The 19,779-nt window shown below is 38.4% G+C and overlaps 1 non-coding gene across 1 annotated transcript; it reads right to left on the reverse strand.

Annotated features, from left to right (window-relative positions):
• Positions 1-1,656: 1,656 nt before the first annotated feature.
• On the reverse strand, positions 1,657-1,763 carry LOC141681531 (small nucleolar RNA R71). The gene has a single exon (XR_012558959.1). It is a non-coding gene; the product is annotated as a small nucleolar RNA R71 (small nucleolar RNA).
• Between the last annotated feature and the right edge of the window lie 18,016 nt (positions 1,764-19,779).

Raw genomic sequence — 19,779 nt, forward strand, 5'->3', positions numbered from 1 at the left:
CAAGGAGCGAAGGAGATAAGGAAGAAGACCGATTTAGCACACCGCAACGAAGAGGAAGCATATCTTCTTGTGATTCTTGTTTCGTTGTAACATTGGATGCTAGTTTTCTTGCTTTGAACTTATTTACTCTTGTGACGTACTCTGTTTTAATATAATTAGTTTAGTTATTATTTTCTTGTGTTTGTTTATCATGATTTCATATGAACCCATGATGGCGATAAGTGCTATTATGGGCTAATCGTGATCATAGGGTTGCAACGGATTTATTATGGAATTCTTTAGTTAATTGTTTAATACTTTAGTGTGTGATGATTGTATGATATCTAGTATTGGTTGTGCGTATTCGTCTTATGTGCGTCGCGAACATATAAGATAGGGTGTTAATCTCTTGTGAAGCGATGGTGGATCTTGAGATTTAGAACTTGCCATGCTAGCATAGGTTCATGTACATTGTGCATGATTAGTGGGTAACTCTAACAGTTTTATTTGCCCTATGTAATCAAAAGGGATAACTTGTGCTTAAATCGTTGTGTTGTCAATTTCTGTAGATATATAGGAACTCAACATAATTGATGACTATTCAACTTCTATCTTAATTGTGGATGCTTGGTAGAATGGTATTAGTACAATGAAAGTTGGCTTTTATCATTTTCGTGTTACTCGATTAATATCATCACTGTCACATGCTAAAGGTAATAACAATGGCTTTTGAAGGAAGTAATAATGAAGTTGTGATCTCATGAGTGTTTTATTATTGATAAATTGAAGTGTTAGTTAAGTGATTAATTAAGTAGTTAATTATAGTTAATATTTAATCAACAATTTTGAGTGTTAGTATCTTAACATTGAGAAGTAATCATACATTGGTGAGTGAGTTTAATTAGAAAATAATTTGGTCTGAGTCTTTGTGGTAACGAATTAGAAAGTATTCTATATTACTTGTGAACGCGTATACTTGCATGAATATTAGCGTGTGTTTTCGCCCTAACAAGTTTTTGGCGCCGCTGCCGGGGACTCGGCGTAATTGTTTAGTTTATGTACTTACCATCATTGGTCATTAGGACTCAGTGATTAGGACGTAGTAGTTACTTATTTTTTCCGGTTGTGTTTCAGGTACTTTAGCAAGCGTTTATGCAAACTCGTTCTCGTGCTCGCAAGAGGACTTTAGATACAGCTGAGGAGACAGACGACGTTCTTGATATTCCGGAGAAGTTAGATTTTGAGGATTCGGATTCAGGAACTGAGCAGAAAGAACCAGTAAACATGAGAGATCGTATTGTTCAAGCTGATCCAGCTCTTATGGATTTTTCTCGACCTAAAATTGATGACATTCAGTCAAGCATCCTTCATCCGGCTATTCAAGCTAACACCTTTGAAATCAAGCTGGGCACTATTCAGATGGTGCAGAATTCTGTTTCTTTTGGAGGAGCGGCAACTGAAGACCCCAACATGCACATAAGGAATTTTGTCGAGATCTGCAGCACTTTTAAGTATAATGGCGTGACTGATGAGGCTATCAAGTTGAGGCTTTTCTCATTCTCACTGAGGGACAAGGCTAAAGACTGGTTACATTCTGAACCATCTGGGTCCATCACTACGTGGCAAGATCTTGCGCAAAAGTTTCTGGTGAAGTTTTATCCGATGGCAAAGATTGCTGCTATGAGGAGTGCTCTTACTCAGTTTGCGCAGCAACCTACAGAATCTATGTGCGAGGCTTGGGAACGCTACAAGGAAATGTTGAGAAAATGTCCACATCATGGAATGCCGGATTGGATGGTGATCACTGGTTTCTATAATGGTTTGGGGGCCCAATCTCGGCCCATGCTCGATGCAGCAGCTGGAGGCGCCTTATGGGCTAAAAGCTATACTGAGGCGTATAATCTTATAGAGACGATGGCTGCAAATGAGCATCAAAACCCAACTCAGAGGATGATGTCAGGCAAGGTAGCAGGTATTCTGGAAGTTGATGCAGCCACCGCTATTGCATCCCAGCTCCAAGCGCTATCAATGAAGGTTGATTCTCTGGCTACATATGGAGTTAATCAAATAGCTATGGTTTGTGAGCTTTGTGCAGGTTCTCATGCTACGGATCAGTGTTCTTTTGTCAACGAATCTGTTCAGTATGTGAATAATTATCAGCGACAACAACAGCCTGTGCCAGCGACCTATCATCCTAACAACAGAAATCATCCAAATTTCAGCTGGGGGAATAATCAGAATGCTATTCAGCCACCATATCAGCAAGGAGTGAGTAAACAGTTTAACCCACCTGGATTCCAGCAACCACATCAATATGCTACAAGGCAATCATATCCTCAACAGGGAAGTACAGCTGCACCTACTAGTGCTGATTTTGAGGAACTTAAGCTGTTGTGCAAGAGTCAGGCGATTTCTATCAAGACCTTGGAAAATTAAATCGGCCAATTAGCCAATGCAGTGCTCAATCATCAACCTGGCACTCTTCCCAGTGACACAGAAGTATCAGGCAGGAAGGAAGCTAAAGAGCAAGTCAAGGCTATTACCTTAAGGTCTGGAAAAGTGGTTGATGCTGAAAAGGCAAAAGAAGGAGAAGCTGAAATTAGGGATGAAGAATCTAAGCAAAAGGAGAAAGCGGAGGAACCAAGGAAGACTACTGTTGAACACACTCTGCCTGAGGCTAATACAGGGGAGAAACAGCTCTATCCTCCACCACCTTTTCCTAAGAGATTGCAGCAACAAAAGCTGGATAGACAGTTCGGGAAGTTTCTGGAGGTGTTCAAGAAACTTCACATCAATATACCTTTCGCTGAGGCTCTGGAACAAATGCCTAGTTATGCGAAGTTTATGAAGACTATTCTTTCAAGGAAGGTGAAACTGGATGACCTTGAAACCGTTGCTCTCACGGAAGAATGCAGCGCTGTTCTGCAGCAAAAGTTACCACCAAAACTGAAAGATCCAGGAAGCTTCACCATTCCTTGCACCATTGGCAATCTGACATTTGACAAGTGCCTTTGTGATTTGGGAGCAAGCATTAATCTGATGTCGTTGTCGATCTTTAAAAAGCTGGATCTGCCTGATCCAAAACCCACATACATGTCGCTACAATTGGCTGATCGTTCCATTACTTACCCAAGGGGCATAGTTGAGGATGTGCTCGTCAAGGTGGATAAGCTCTTCTTTCCTGCAGATTTTGTTATTCTGGATTTTGAGGAAGACAAGAAGATTCCCATAATCTTGGGAAGGCCTTTCTTGGCTACTGGCCATACCTTGATAGATGTGCAAAAAGGTGAACTTACTATGCGGGTCCAAGATCAGGATATGACCTTCAACGTATTCACGGCAATGAAATTCCCTACAGAAGATGAGGAGTGCTTAAAATTGGATGTGATTGATTCTGCGGTTACTTCGGAACTCGATCGCATGCTAATGTCTGATGTATTGGAAAAGGCCTTAGTGGGGGATTTTGACAGCGATGATGAAGATGGCAACGAGCAATTACAATATCTGAACGCTTCTCCCTGGAAGCGAAAGCTGGACATACCATTTGAATCTCTTGGTACTTCTGACCTTAAGAATGCTGAAGGGAAGCTCAAACCATCAATAGAGGAAGCACCTACCTTGGAGCTTAAGCCATTACCTGAACACTTGAGGTATGCTTTTTTAGGTGATTCATCTACGTTACCTGTTATTATTTCATCTGACCTTTCAGGTAGTGAGGAAGACAAGCTCTTAAGGATTTTGAGAGAATTCAAATCGGCTATAGGATGGACCATAGCAGACATCAAGGGGATAAGTCCTTCATATTGTATGCATAAAATTCTGCTAGAGGAAGGTAGTAAGCCAACTGTGGAACAGCAGCGAAGACTGAATCCCATCATGAAGGAGGTGGTGAAGAAAGAAATTCTGAAATGGCTGGATGCAGGCATCATTTATCCTATTTCTGACAGCTCGTGGGTGAGCCCCGTACAATGTGTACCTAAGAAAGGAGGTATCACTGTGGTCGCAAATGAAAAGAATGAGCTCATCCCTACTCGAACAGTTACAGGATGGAGAGTATGCATGGATTATAGAAAATTGAATAAAGCCACAAGGAAGGATCACTTCCCTCTTCCATTTATTGATTAGATGCTTGACAGATTGGCGGGTCATGAGTATTTTTGTCTTCTGGATGGTTATTCCGGGTATAATCAGATTTGTATTGCACTAGAGGATCAGGAAAAGACTACCTTCACTTGTCCATTTGGCACGTTTGCTTTTCGCAGAGTTTCGTTTGGGTTATGTGGCGCCCCGACCACTTTTCAGAGATGTATGATGGCTAAATTCTCTAACATGATTGGAAATAACGTCGAAGTGTTCATGGAAGACTTCTCCGTCTTTGGACATTCATATGATGAATGTTTGAATAATCTGCGCGCCGTACTCAAACGATGCGTGGAAACTAATTTGGTGCTCAATTGGGAGAAATGTCATTTTATGGTGCGTGAAGGCATTATCCTTGGGCATAAGGTCTCTAGCAAGGGTCTGGAGGTGGACAAAGCCAAGGTGGGAGTCATTGAAAATCTTCCCCCACCTAATTCTGTGAAAGGAATCCGTAGTTTTCTTGGTCATGCGGGTTTTTATCGGCGATTCATCAAGGACTTTTCAAAGATATCTAAGTCGTTGTGCAATTTGCTTGAGAAAGATGTGCTTTTCAAATTTGATGATGCATGTTTGGCAGCATTCGAGACTCTCAAGAAGATTTTGATCACTGCACCAGTTATTACAGCACCAGATTGGACAGAACCATTTGAGATGATGTGTGATGCGAGTGATTATGCAGTAGGTGCAGTTCTGGGACAGCGCAAGAAAAACCTCTTCCATGTGGTCTACTATGCGAGTAAGACTTTAAATGGTGCCCACCTGAACTACACCACTACTGAGAAGGAGCTTTTGGCTATAGTCTTTGGTTTTGAGAAATTTCGATCTTATCTACTTGGTACGAAAGTAACAGTATTCACTGATCATGCGGCTATTCGCTATCTGGTTTCCAAGAAGGATTCGAAGCCGAGACTCATTCGTTGGGTGCTTTTACTTCAGGAATTTGAGTTAGAGATCAAAGATAGAAAAGGTACTGAGAATCAAGTAGCTGACCATCTCTCTAGATTGGAGAATCCTGATTCTACTTCACAAGATAGGACGTTAATCAATGAATCTTTTCCGGATGAGCAGTTGTTTGCAATTCAGGAGGAAGAACCATGGTTTGCAGATATTGTAAACTATCTCGTCAGCAATATAATGCCTCCTAATTTGACATCCGCTCAAAAGAAGAAGTTTCTGCATGAGGTGAAGTGGTATATGTGGGATGAACCATATTTGTTTAGACATGGAGCTGACCAGATCATCAGGAGATGTATCCCGTTCTGTGAGACGGAGGGGATATTATGAGACTGCCATTCCACGGTTTATGGTGGACACTATGGTGGTGAGAAGACGGCAGCTCGTATTCTGCAAGCAGGTTTTTTTTGGCCTACTTTGTTCAAGGATACTAATCAATTTGTTTTAAGGTGTGATCGTTGCCAAAGAGTGGGAAATTTGTCAAGGAAGGATGAGATGCCATTAAATGTGATGCTTGAAGTCGAGGTCTTTGATGTGTGGGGAATCGATTTCATGGGGCCTTTTATCTCGTCTTGCAATAATCAGTACATCTTGCTGGCAGTCGATTATGTCTCAAAATGGGTTGAAGTTAAAGCTTTACCGACAAATGATGCAAAGGCAGTACTAAATTTTCTTCATAAGCAAATTTTCACAAGGTTTGGAACACCTCGGGTAATCATAAGTGATGAAGGATCGCATTTTTGCAACCGTAAGTTCACTTCTATGATGCAGCATTATAATGTAAATCATCGAGTAGCTACTGCCTATCATCCGCAAACAAATGGTCAAGCGGAAGTGTCTAATAGAGAAATAAAGCGCATTCTAGAGAAGGTTGTTTGTCCGTCAAGGAAGGATTGGTCTTTAAAGCTCGATGAAGCTGTTTGGGCTTACAGAACAGCATACATAACTCCACTTGGGATGTCACCGTTTCAGTTAGTGTACGTTAAGGGATGTCATCTACCTGCGGAGCTTGAGCATAAGGCCTATTGGGCATTGAAGAAGTTGAACCTGGATTTAGATGCAGCTGGTAAGAAAAGAATGCTTCAGCTTAATGAACTTGATGAATTTCGACTTCAAGCGTACGAGAATAACAAAATGTATAAGGAAAAGGTGAAGAGGTGGCACGATAGGAAGCTACATCCTAAGTTATTTGTGCCAGGGCAACAAGTTCTCTTATTCAACTCTCGGCTCCGACTTTTTCCTGGGAAGTTGAAATCAAGGTGGTCTGGACCTTTTATTGTCAAAACTGTGTTTCCACATGGAGCAGTGGAAATTTTTGAGAATGATCCGGACCAAGCATTCAAGGTTAACGGTCAGCGGTTGAAGCACTACTATGGGGACATGGCAAACCGAGAAGTGGTTAGTGCCATTTTGTTGACTACTTGAGAAGGGTACGAAACGTCAAGCTAATGACGAAAAAGAAGCGCTGCGTGGGAGGCAACCCATGAATTGTTGTTACAGGAACCCTTAGAAGTTAATAACCTATCCAAAAACACAAAAAAATCAGAAAACAGGGGCTGAAAAAGATTTTTTCCAGTGACCCCCTGAGCGCTCGCTCAGCATTGCTGAGCGACCGCTCAGGGGTCGAGTACCAGAATTTTTTTTACAGTTCAGAAAAAAAAACACAAAAATAGTTTTAGCCCATAAAACCCACGATTTGTTCCCACTACCCCATCATTTTAACCCTTAATTCCCAAACCCTAATCTAATCCACATCCTATATATACATACACCTATCCTACATATCTCCCACAAAACTTCCTACACTTAAACTCTCTCACAAACATCAAAAATCAGTTCTTACACACTTTTATTCACGAATCAATGGCACCCAAGAGAGCACGCACTATTGACAGCAGCAGCACAGTTCCTACTGCTGATTCATCGAGGGGTACTGCTGCAAGGCCTCGGTTAACTGACAGAGCAGCGGAGGAGGAGTACACTAGGCTTTTGGGGAAGCCGATTCTCAAGGAGAGAGGGTTTTTACCATCGGGGAGGGATGGTGAGTTGCTGCCCATGATTGCAGAGAAGGGGTGGATAGCTTTTTGTGAGTCACCCGAAGCGGTACCGATGAGCGTTGTTCGCGAGTTCTACGCGAACGCGAAGGACGAAAAGAATGGATTTTCTGTGGTCCGAGGGCTGACGGTTGATTATCATCCTGTGGCGATTCGCCGTGTGATTGGACAGCGAGAGAGGAAGCCCGAGGAGGAGAACTGGAATGAAAAGACTGCTGAGGATTTTGACTTGGATTTGATTTGTGCGACTCTCTGTCGACCGGGCACAGTTTGGACCTTCAGGACCGGCACTAATGAGTATCGTCACTTTCCGGCGATCGCCATGAACAGGTATGCCCGTGCATGGAATGCATTTATTTGTGCTAATATTTTGCCTTCTTCGCATGCACACGAGGTCACAGTTGAGAGAGCACAGTTGTTGTGGGGAATTCTGAATGAGGAGTACTATGTGGACCTTGGTGAGTTTATCTACCAAGGAATTCTAAAGTTTTTGAGGGGAGCGAAGCATATGAACATCCCTTATGCATCCACGGTTACGAAGCTATGCCAAGCAGTGGGAGTGAACTGGCCGGCTCATGAGCAGTTGCAGTTGCTGGCAGCTCCGATTGATTCTGGCACTCTGAATGGGATGCAGGAGTTGACCGGTGGTGAGCCTGAGGAGCATGGGCTGGGTTATCGTCTTCCAGGAGGGCGTCCAGCACGAGGTGCTACTATGGCTAGGCCAAGGCGTGATGAGGCTGGTTCTTCGAGAGCTCAGGAGGGTGCTGGGATGATTGTTGCCCAGTATAGGAGGCTTTCACGACGGATGGATGCCATGTATGAGACGCAGAGCAGGTTTGCTCAGGAGCTCACCCTTGCATTAGGGACTGCTTTTCGGGGCCTTGGAGCTGATATCCAGTGGCCAGTTTTTGGTGAGGACTCTGCATACCCGCCGTCTGATACTCCACCCACTGAGGGTGATGATGATGATGACTCCGAGTAGGTATACCCTGTGTTCCTTTCTACTACTTTCACTGAGGACAGTGAAGATTTTAAGTTCGGGGGTGGTAGTTAAGGAATATTGTGTGTGTGTCATATAGTTGCATATTCATGATAGTTTAGTTCATATAGTTGCATAATTTATGCCATATAGTTTTTTTTTGTTATGAATGTCATGTAGCTCATACATTTACCATGATCCCTTTTGCAATGATTTATCGACTGAATTGTGATATTGATGCGAGTGAAGAGATAACATTAAAGTGATATTAAGTCGTGTAGGTTGATATACATGCTAGAAATAATTGTAAGTCCACTAAGTCTTAGAGAATGCGTAAGGACTAGATTGTTGTTATGATTTGGTTGTTTTCAAGGTCAATCTACTTATTATGCTTAGAATTCGATTATAGGTTCTTAGTGATAAAGGCATGAAAAAGAAAAAAAAAATTGGAGAAAAAAAAATGGAAGTTGTTGCTAGTTGTGGCTAGGCGTCAAATGGTTAGTAGCCAGCTCGCATATGGTGCGAGTAGTCTAGGGTTGAGCAAGATGGAGCGAAACGCACTTGCTCAGAAGTAAAAAAAAAAAATTAGTTTATGCATAATTGATCTAGAGTGGGCTCTTTGGTATTCGAGTTATTAAGTTCTTAGGGGACTTTGTGCCTAGTGACCTAAGGCTTTTAGAGTCTAGGATCCGCTAACCTAACGCTCGTTACATGGATACCATTGTATAAGTCTTTTGTGGACCTCACTCATTGCACGGTCAAATAAGCATTTGAGTTGTGAATAAAAAGCACGATTCCGTAATAAGCTCCAGAGTTCTTGTAGTGTTGTATATCACTTTGTGCCTAGAATTTTTATTCTTTGTATAATCATTGGATTGCCTTGAGGATAGTCTAGTCATAATAATTGGTCTAGTTCCGAAGCATATCTGTTAAGCATTTGCACACACCACGTTTCTGGCTGTATGTCCGTTTGCATGAGTTTATTGATCTTAGTTGTCTAACTGCATTCGTTGAGATGTTGTAATTTGGTTGGTTAATCGTAGTAAGGGGGATCGCTGCATTTTCATATAGATTGCATTCATGCATGTTTTTATTTGTTTTTGAGTCTGTGACGCTTGAGGACAAGCATCGATTTAAGTTTGGGGGTGTGATAACTGGCATTTTATACCACTTAGAACGTCTTAAAATGGCTTGAATTGGTGTCTTGAAATCAAGTATTTTGTGTATTTGATGCGTTTTTCTAGTGTTTATGCATTTCAGGGTATTAGTTGCATTTCGGGGGAGGAATCATCAAGAATAAGCCTTGGCATGTGTTCACCATTGCGAGAGGAAAGAAACGGGCAGATTACGGCGAAGAAACGGAGCAAAATCAGATTTTTTTCCAGTAGAGGTCTGAGCGCCCGCTCAGCATTGCTGAGCGGCCGCGCAGCAAGCTGAGCGCCCGCTCAGCTATGCTGAGCGGCCGCGCAGGTTCTGGAAAAAAGATATAATATTTCTGGAATTCTACTTCTGTTTGGTTTCCACTTCTATGTAATCTGAGTTTTATGGGACTATTATATAAGTAGATTTGAGACGTTTTCACAAAGGTGGATTGAAGAAGATTGTGTTTTTACGCAAGGAGCGAAGGAGATAAGGAAGAAGACCGATTTAGCACACCGCAACGAAGAGGAAGCATATCTTCTTGTGATTCTTGTTTCGCTGTAACGTTGGATGCTAGTTTTCTTGCTTTGAACTTATTTACTCTTGTGACGTACTTTGTTTTAATATAATTAGTTTAGTTATTATTTTCTTGTGTTTGTTTATCATGATTTCATATGAACCCATGATGGCGATAAGTGCTATTATTGGCTAATCGTGATCATGGGGTTGCAACGGATTTATTATGGAATTCTTTAGTTAATTGTTTAATACTTTAGTGTGTGATGATTGTATGATATCTAGTATTGGTTGTGCGTATTCGTCTTATGTGCATCACGAACATATAAGATAGGGTGTTAATCTCTTGTGAAGCGACGGTGGATCTTGAGATTTAGAACTTGCCATGCTAGCATAGGTTCATGTACGTTGTGCATGATTAGTGGGTAACTCTAACAGTTTTATTTGCCCAATATAATCAAAAGGGATAACTTGTGCTTAAATCGTTGTGTTGTCAATTTCTGTAGATATATAGGAACTCAACATAATTGATGACTATTCAACGTCTATCTTAATTGTGGATGCTTGGTAGAATGGTATTAGTACAATGAAAGTTGGCTTTTATCAGTTTCGTGTTATTCGATTTTGAAGGAAGTAATAATGAAGTTGTGATCTCATGAGTGTTTTATTATTGATAAATTGAAGTGTTAGTTAAGTGATTAATTAAGTAGTTAATTATAGTTAATATTTAATCAATAATTTTGAGTGTTAGTATCTTAACATTGAGAAGTAATCATACATTGGTGAGTGAGTTTAATTAGACAATAATTTGGTCTGAGTCTCTGTGGGAACGAACTAGAAAGTATTCTATATTACTTGCGAACGCGTATACTTGCGTGAATATTAGCGCGTGTTTTCGCCCTAACAGTTATGCTATGGTGGAATCACCCACAATCTACTGTGAAGTTGTGGAGGAGATATGGACAACTGTTGTGTACCAATCTTCTGACAAGATCATAACTTTCACTTTTAAAGGTAAGCAATTCTGCATTGACAGTGATACAATTCAAGCTTGCTTTAAAATTCCTGAAAACACTACTACTGTTCCACACACAAATACTGATTTAGTTAACATGCTTAATTCTATTGGCTATGCTATCCCTACCTCTACATTAAGTGAGATTAGGAGACTAGGTCTTAGAAAAGAGTGGAGTTATGTGTGTGATGTAGTTACCAAAGTATTTTCTGGTAAAGTGAGTAATTTTGATTCTGTTAACATTGCCATGCTTAACATGCTTTATATGCTAGTTACTGATAAGTACTTTAACTTCAGTGACATGATCATGTTTGAGTTAGGATATAAGTTAGGGGAATTTAATAAGAGAGGTAAATGTAATAACCCCAATTTTTGAGAAATTTTGAAACCCTTATGAATAGTGTTTTTGCTGAACTAGAAAACTTTTCATGCCACGCTATGTAGGGGTTCTGTTATTGATCTTATGGGATATTATTAGTACTCTATGTGGTATATAAGTGTATGTAAAGATCGTCAGAATCCAATTCCGAACACTTTGATTTTTCCCGGAAATCCACAAGATACGGAGAGAATTGAGTATAAGGTAACAGGATAAAAAGGATTTAAATTAAAGGATTATAGGAGAGGATCATAGAAGGAATACAATATATTGAGAAAGGTTAAGGGAACCTAAGTGTAACATCCGGGAAATATCGTGTAATTATTTATATCAATATATGATTATTATGTGAATATTATATGAATTTTGGTGAATTATTTGGTGTTTGATACTAATATTTGGATGTTCGTATGTAATAAGATGCGAGTATGTTAATTTTAATATGTGCAGAATAAAACATAGATAATTAAGGTATTTTTGTGGAAAATTTTTGGAATGTTAAATGATGTTATGATGATTTATGAATTATTAATTATTTTCTGATTAATTATAAAAATTATTTTATAAAGCCGGGAATCGTCCGACTTCAATCGTTTTTGCGTTTTTACAACCCGAAACTCTTCCGAAAACTCCTTCCTAACCTAATCTGGTAATTCCGAACATTTTCCGTGTTTTAATTTTTTTGATCCGGGTTACGATTTGACCTGTAGGAGTACCGGTATGAAATTTTCGATACGCAAATCATTTTATATATCGATAAGAACCCTTATTCTCAAAAGGCGAGACATTATTACCTTAATTTCGTATAAAGAATTTTATAGGAAGCTCTGTTTTGATAATTATCTAATTCTGGTATTAAAATGGTATCGTCTTTCCAGTTACTTAGCGGCTAAGTAACCTATTTTCGGAACCGATCTGTAAATGTAATTATCAAATTATTAAATAAATAAAATAATCAGAAGAGATAATTATATCTCCTCTTTTCCTGATAAACATCAATTGTCTCCGTCTCTCTCTTCGTTCTCTCCCTCTCTTCAATTCTCTCTCGCATCTCTCGACTGTCTCTCTACAATCTCTCTCAAAATCTCTCTCCGTAATCTCTATCTCTCCCTCTATTGTTTCTTCCCTTTCCGTTTTCCCCTGTTCCTCGGTAATTTTCCGATCGCCGCCTTATATATTCCAGCCTTGGATTCATTGTTCATACCTGTTATTGCTGCATATGTGTTTATATATGTATAATTGTGTGTGTGTGTGTTGCCTTGAACCGCCGCCTCTCCTCGGATCTTTCCGGCAAGACGGTGGCGAGTGGGTGGCGCGTGGCTGCTTTGTTATTGCGGTTCCGTTGTCTGCTCTGTTTTACTCACTGTATTGTGTTGGTCATACCGATGTTTGGCTTGATCATCGTGGGTTTTGCTGTATGGTGTGTTGTTCTTCTTTCCGGTTGCCGCACTTTTCCGGCATGGCAGCCGGACTTGTGTACCTGTGTGCGTGACACGTATTGTTGCCTCTGTGATTTTATTTAATTGTCTGACTGAAATTCTTTTTATTAATTTTGCAGAAAAATATTGATTAACGGTTCGTGATAAAATAAAATTCGTACGAGAAATGATTGAAATTAATCGGTGGAATTCGTATGGAAACCCGAATTTAACGGGTACCGACGAATTTTACCGCCGTCGGCGATGAGCCTCGGCGAGCCGACGGTGGGCGATGATGATTTCTATCTGAGTCCTACGTTATTAATTAAATAAAAATACGAATGAAAATGCAAAATACAAATAGTATTAATAATTAAGCGAATCGGAGTTTGGGACTTGGTAATTGGATTGTGGATTGAATTATGTCGTGGTTGTTATTGTGATTGGATTGTTGTTGTGGATGGACGTCAATTTGAATTCGACGGGTAGGCCGATAAACAAAGGAAACGCTGCCGATTTTCGGGAAAATATCCGAAAATACGGGAACGTAACCTATAATTATCGGAGACGTCGAATAACTATATACAATTATATTATATGAACTTGACTGCGATTAAGACAAGATAGTTTATAAATAATCGATTATCCTGTTTTTCGAAACGACGAGTATACGTATTTTCTGAAAATAAATACCGAACCGAGTTTCGAAGATGTGAACCATAATTGCTATGTGTATTTCGATAATACATATAAATATGAATCCAGTTATGAAATCGTATGGGTAGAATATGATAACGAGTTGATGTTAAGCTTAAGCGGTTATCTGAATTAGGGTATTTCAACCCTGTAGGTTTTAGACGGAAGACCCGAGATTTGACATCGGACTAGGAACGATCTAGTGATTAGACGTCGAGATCAACGAAGTTCCAACTGAAGGGTCTGAATGTTGGGATCATATCAAGAATAGGAAAGTAGTTTGACGATAAAGCCGAACGATCAAAGTCGAACCAAAGTCAATAGCGGTTAAAGCTTATTGAGGCAAGTACCCTAACCTCACTTATCATTCAAGTGACGTTTAATTCGATTCATATTATGCAAGTATCCCTATCATCACTTATTGTTCAAGTGATATTTATTTTGAAACTTATTATGCAAGTATTTGCTTTCCCTATTCTCAGTTCGGAAGATATAAATGTTTTACATATCGCTGGATTAAATAGTTCTGTTTATGCAAGTATTCGTGAGTTTCTTTTAAATACTGCAAGTATTCCTAACTTTTCTCCTTAAATACTGCAAATATTTATTCGCTCATATTCTAAGTTCAGAATAGTTAACTGTTTTATATTTCGCTGCAATTACTCTTATTATGCCAGTTCTTTTAATTCTTGTTCCTATAATTAAATTGCTCTTTTGAGCAAATACCCATTCGTTCGGGTTATTTGCGAACCCTAATTTGGGATGTTTTGAAATCAGAATGATTTGATATCAAAATACTCTACGGGCTGGATGATTTTTATGAGGACCAGTGAGGAGCTGGATCCTATGGGCCGGAGATGGACCGGACCCTTTAGGCCATAGTTGCCTGGGTGCCCCATATGTTGGTTGGGTCTATGCAGTTGGGTATAGATCCGCACTATCTCCTGACTGATCAGCAGGTTATAGTGCATATGTTGGTTTCTAGTGTTCAGTCCAATTTGTTGTTGATCGCCATTAACGGCATTCCCTCTTGAAGTAAAATGTGATTATGGGTTAAAGTTATTTTTTCCTAGCCCTCAGTTTCGGGAAATTACAGTGTTTATAAATGAATTCGAGGTTCAGAGTGTGGCTGCAACATTTGTTGCTCAGTGATATTTGGAATCTTGAATGAATTGAGATTTTCTTAATTATTCAACCCGTCCTTATCAGGCTGGTTTAGCAGGCTAAGTCTATGGAAACTTAGTCGATAATGATGGATACTGAATAGTTAGGAATTTCTTGAACGTCGTTTTATGAATAGTTATTGCATCCATTGCTCAATTATGAGATGATACCAGAAGCTATTTGGAAAACACGCGATCTCTAAAGTTCTTACAAAAATGTCATTATGTCCTAAGTGATTCATAGCAATGCAAATCAAATTGATTTTAAGATAACGAGATATATCCTTCAAATGATTTCGTGTTTCGCCCTTCAAAATATTTCAGAGATTTTGTCTGGAAGTTTTCTTTAAAATTAATATTTGAAACTCAAATTATATACTTGCTGGGCATTTTTGGCTCACTCTTGCTTTGTCAATTCTTATTTCTGCCAGAAACAGATAAAGACTAAAGTGAATAGCTTTGATAGACAGCAGAAGTTAGAGAAGTTTCCGTTGCGAGAGGTTGAAGGTGTTAGAAGAATGTGACAAGAGCATTAGTTCAAAGGTATATATATACTTGTATTATAGTTAAAGTGAGTTATAAAAGGTTAGATTCTTGTTTCATACCATGACCTGTAAAAGATCTGGACTTAAGGGGTTATTTATTTATTTCTTTACTTTATGTAATAATGGTTTAGTAACACCAAATCTTGACCCCGGATTTGGGGCGTTACAGTTTGGTATCAGAGCTACAGGCTATTGGTCACTGAAATAAGAATAGGTGAGAGTAGGATAGAAATGATAGGTCGTACAAGATAGGAAAGTCCCTAGGCATATTCAGGACAAATTGAGTTGAGTGCGAATTAGGGTTAGCAGATCCGATAAGGAGTTGGTAAGATAGGATTGATGAAAAAGTTCAAGGCGAATATCACAACATTATAGGTATATTGAAACCTCAGATCATACAATAATAAGGAATCGACGAAGACTGGGTATGTTACCCTACTTTTCATGTGGTTTGAAGGAAATGCGGGTGATCTCGTAAGCATTTGTGTAAGGGGAAACTAGGTGAGTGATGGTATGATTTAATTCAGAATTAGGTAAAAGGAAAGCTTATCGTCGGAGGCAACCAGTGAATGGAAGCTGATGAAGAACCAACGTTGCACGTTTTGAAGGCATCACCGTTGCGAGAAGATTCTTATCACTTATCGGGAGCTGCATGAGGAATAATATTTACCTTCCTAGATATAGGTAAGATTAGCAAGAAGATGCGACCCTATTCACATATAGAACGTCGAATTGCGTGCGTGGTTGTAAGCATAACGTCGAGGACGACGACATGAATATGAAAGACAATGGCAGATGTCAGCGTTGAGTCCAAGTTAGGAATAAAATGGCATATAACGGTGAATGAAATTTCGCCGGCTAATAAATGCATGTATAGTCCAAGGAAAAGTGGAAGAAGTACCAAAGTAGAGAGACCTTATATGGACATTCTTTGAATTAGACATTTTATTGGTAAATCAGGAAGATAGCAAGTAATGTATATAGTAATGACGACCAAAATAATTGATTTCCAAAACTTTAAAAATGAGATTTCGGAAAAGATTTTCTTAATCAACTTTCAGAAGATTTTTGCATGAAATGAGTTTTACAAATGATTTGTCAAACTACTACTTATGTTCTTGTTATTATAAAGAGAAAATGATCTAAAAAGAAGAATGGAATTAGACTCAGTGTTGTTATTCAAAGGGCCAAGTAGACCCATCAGCAGGAAGAAGGTTTAAGGTTGCTGTGAAGAATGAAAGTAAACGTTGTTTAATAAAATCAATAATTAAATCAACGTATTAAAATATTATTTCCCCACTTTATAAGATTAATAAAATTTAACAAGATTCGTGAATCGAACGAATGAAGGAAGATTGAAGGAAATGGCAGAATCTTCCAGATAGTTGGAGAAGAATCGTATTTTTATCGATGAAATTGAGGCATTACGTGATCAATGGGTATTTTACACGACATAGATGAAATCTGAAGCTGTGATTTTAACTTCGGAATGACGCGATTAAGATTAAATTATTGAAGCATTTGGTGTGAGGGCATTTCCAGGAAGCATTTCAAAGCAGTGATGTGACTTGAATCGTGAACCTGTGTCCGCACGATCCTGAAGACATACGTAAGTGAATCGTGGAAGGTAATCGGCATTGATATTCTTTCTTCTAATACGATAGCATATGTTCTTCTCGAGTTTGAATATGTATGAGCTTCTTCTGTTAATAAATCATATGAGGCGGAAACGAAAGAACATTCTTGTATCCCTCCTAAATTGTTGCTTTTCTCAAATTCTTGATTCCCAATTGAGACAACAGTGTTATAATATGACGCTTTGTCGAAATGATGAAAAGTCGGGTGGGACGCCACCTAATCATGTGCTGTATGCCATATAGTATGAAAGACTGGCCATCTTGAGTATGAATATGGTTGTCTCATCCTTCACTCATTTTTCTTCCTTCAAACAGTTGTCGCATTGTTATTCCTTATTCCGTTTTTCAATCAAAATCATGTTCACAAACTCTCCTCTTGCGTAAAGTCTGTTCTCTGACGATTTCAAAAGAAATGAAATAGTGTGATACGTGGAATTATACAACAAACATAGATACGACTGTAAATCGATAAATGGTGGACATCTGCAAGCAAGGAAAATAGATGCACTGACAAATATGGACGTGGCAAAGACATCAAATCAGGAAGTGGTTCATGTTATGAGGATCTCATCAGTACGATAGATTGTGGTAATATGACTCACATCAAATTAGAGGATCTCGTTAGTATGGTATATTTTGACACGAAATGAATGGTTAGCAAATCGTACAAAATAAGGAAATGAAGTGGTGTGCTTAAACGGAGCAAACGAGTATCGGGACGATGATCAAAGATCAAGGAAATTTTGAACAATGAATCCGACATGTAATTACGACGTGAAACATCCCTTCATCGCTGGAAGATACTTGTCGTGAAGCTTCAAGATGGGAAAAATCTTAAATGTAATCAAACTTCAAACGTGTTCTTCAAGAAATTATGAAGTTTTCTAATTTGTGTAAATAAGTGATTGTGAACTTAATGCTCATACCCGGGTCAGTAACGGAAGTTCGATGCGAAGCCATAAATAGAGATAAAGCAATGGTGACTCGATTGTGAAACTTTTCAAGAAATAATGATCTAACGATTGAGTTCCTACCAGATTGTGATGGTAATAATGGAGACCATGCGCAGTTATTTAAAATATAAACCGATTAATAATGATCAGAAATAAATTAACAGAATCATGAAATCAAACCTTAAATTCATTAAGAACAATTCGTAATATTCTAAGAAAGGTATGGTTATATTAATCATTGTGGGTTTCAGATCCAATCCCAATTAAAAAGAGATATGCTATACTAGTTAGATGCTGATCAAAGGTGAATTGTGGGAATTGATGATTTGGTTGATTAATGGTGTCGGCTTGAGTCCGACTGGTAGTCAATGGTGTAGGGGAAGTGCTGCCCAAATTTTCAGAAATTACCCTATAGTTAAGAACAAAGAAGTATATGGTCATTCTCGTCAGCATTCCAGATAATTGCAATCTCGGTTCTTGAGAAAGTTGTTATGACCAAACTGACTTTATGTAATTGGTCTTTGATTCCAGTTAGCTAGTTAGCACTTGGTTTAAGTGATCATTTAAAGGAGTTGATTGATCCACTTTGCCAACTAATGGTTAGTTAAATGGAAATCGATTCCAATTAGATTGAGTCAAGCTCTAACATAATTTCCAGATTCGAAATGAAAGATATAGAAATTTGAGATAAAGTAATGGCGTTACCGTAAATTAAAAAGGCCTAGTTCAATTAGCGTGATGTTATTGTAATCGGGTGTAAGGTGTGATCCAGAAAAATATGCTCTTTTTGATGAATAAAAAGAATAGGAAGTTATTGGTTCATGCTAGTAAGAAGAATATTTCAAGACCTGAAGCGGTTGAATAGAAGTTGCTATAGAATAATGGAAAGCTCGCAAATTCAAGCATCCAATGAACGACGAAGATTGATGAAGTCCGCATGTGAACTCAGGAAAAGAGATGAGAATCAATGAAGAGAAGTCAAACACGTGATTGTGACCCGTCAAGTAAGGCTAAGAAAATAGCTACTGAGGAAATTCGATAATTTTGTTAGTAAGAATTTAAATAGTGTAAATAAAAGCCTTCATTCCAGTGTGAATTCCAGGAATGACCTATTCAATAATAAACAGAGTAATATTACTAAGAAAAAGAAATTTGTTATGTATGAACAAGATAATGAATAATGAGAATGAAGAACTAATCAAGACAAGAAGTGAAATCAAAAGGATGATAAAGAAATTTTATAAAATAATCCAGAAAATATGCAAGTTAGGAACGTCGGTTGTGCCAGAATTATTAGGAGAATGAGATGGAACGTCGATAGTTGAAAATAGGAATTCGTTCCAAGAATGCATGCAAGCAAGGGAATGAATAAAGGGATAGGAAAAGTTAGAAATTGAGAGCAGGTTTGATCCGACTTCTGGAATATACTGATACTTATTTTGTTGTTAAATATCAAAGGTGGTATTAATATAGATGATTGGTGTTGACTTCAGTATGGAACGTTGTTAGCATCAAAGTTCATATTTATATCTAATTTGATATGACAACAAAATTTAGTATTAGTACCAAGAGTTCGGTTTTGAATAAAGTTATGGTTCATTCTATTCCAAATTAATATTCCATTTAAAGAGTAAAAGATTTCACTTGATGAATCTATTTGTTAAAAAAAAAAAAAAATATACTACAAAATGGTGAGTTAAATGCGATGGTCGAGATTGCCTTTTTAATTGTTAGTTTTAATATATTCAAAACATTTCTAAGCATTAAACGCCATTAGTTTAGTATATCGGGCGGATACGGAGTGAAAGTACAAGAAACCAACTAAAGGTTCTCGAATACGATTAAAAACAATTATAGGCCAAATTAACCAAACAGAAGGAGACGCGAGAAGTAAAGTTGAACAGTCAGGAAAATAGAAGGTGCATAATCGCAAATTGTTAAAATTAGAAAGAAAATCAGATTGGTATAACTCAAGTTAATCCATCAAGACAATGAGATAGATAGAACGGTTACGAATGAGCTGACCCTTTTGTTATAGGCATAACGAGTTCATAAGATATTTAAATATATATGGTTGAGAAAGGTAATTTCGTTCCCTACGTATAAAAATGAAGGGTGATTCAGGTTATGTGAGTAACTGACAGATTTAATGTCAGTGAAAGACCGCTAAATTGTGATTAAAATAATGAGACCGAGGAATTATAGGAAAGG

This window comes from Apium graveolens, chromosome 8, assembly GCF_009905375.1.
Source record: "Apium graveolens cultivar Ventura chromosome 8, ASM990537v1, whole genome shotgun sequence".
NCBI lineage: Eukaryota > Viridiplantae > Streptophyta > Magnoliopsida > Apiales > Apiaceae > Apium > Apium graveolens.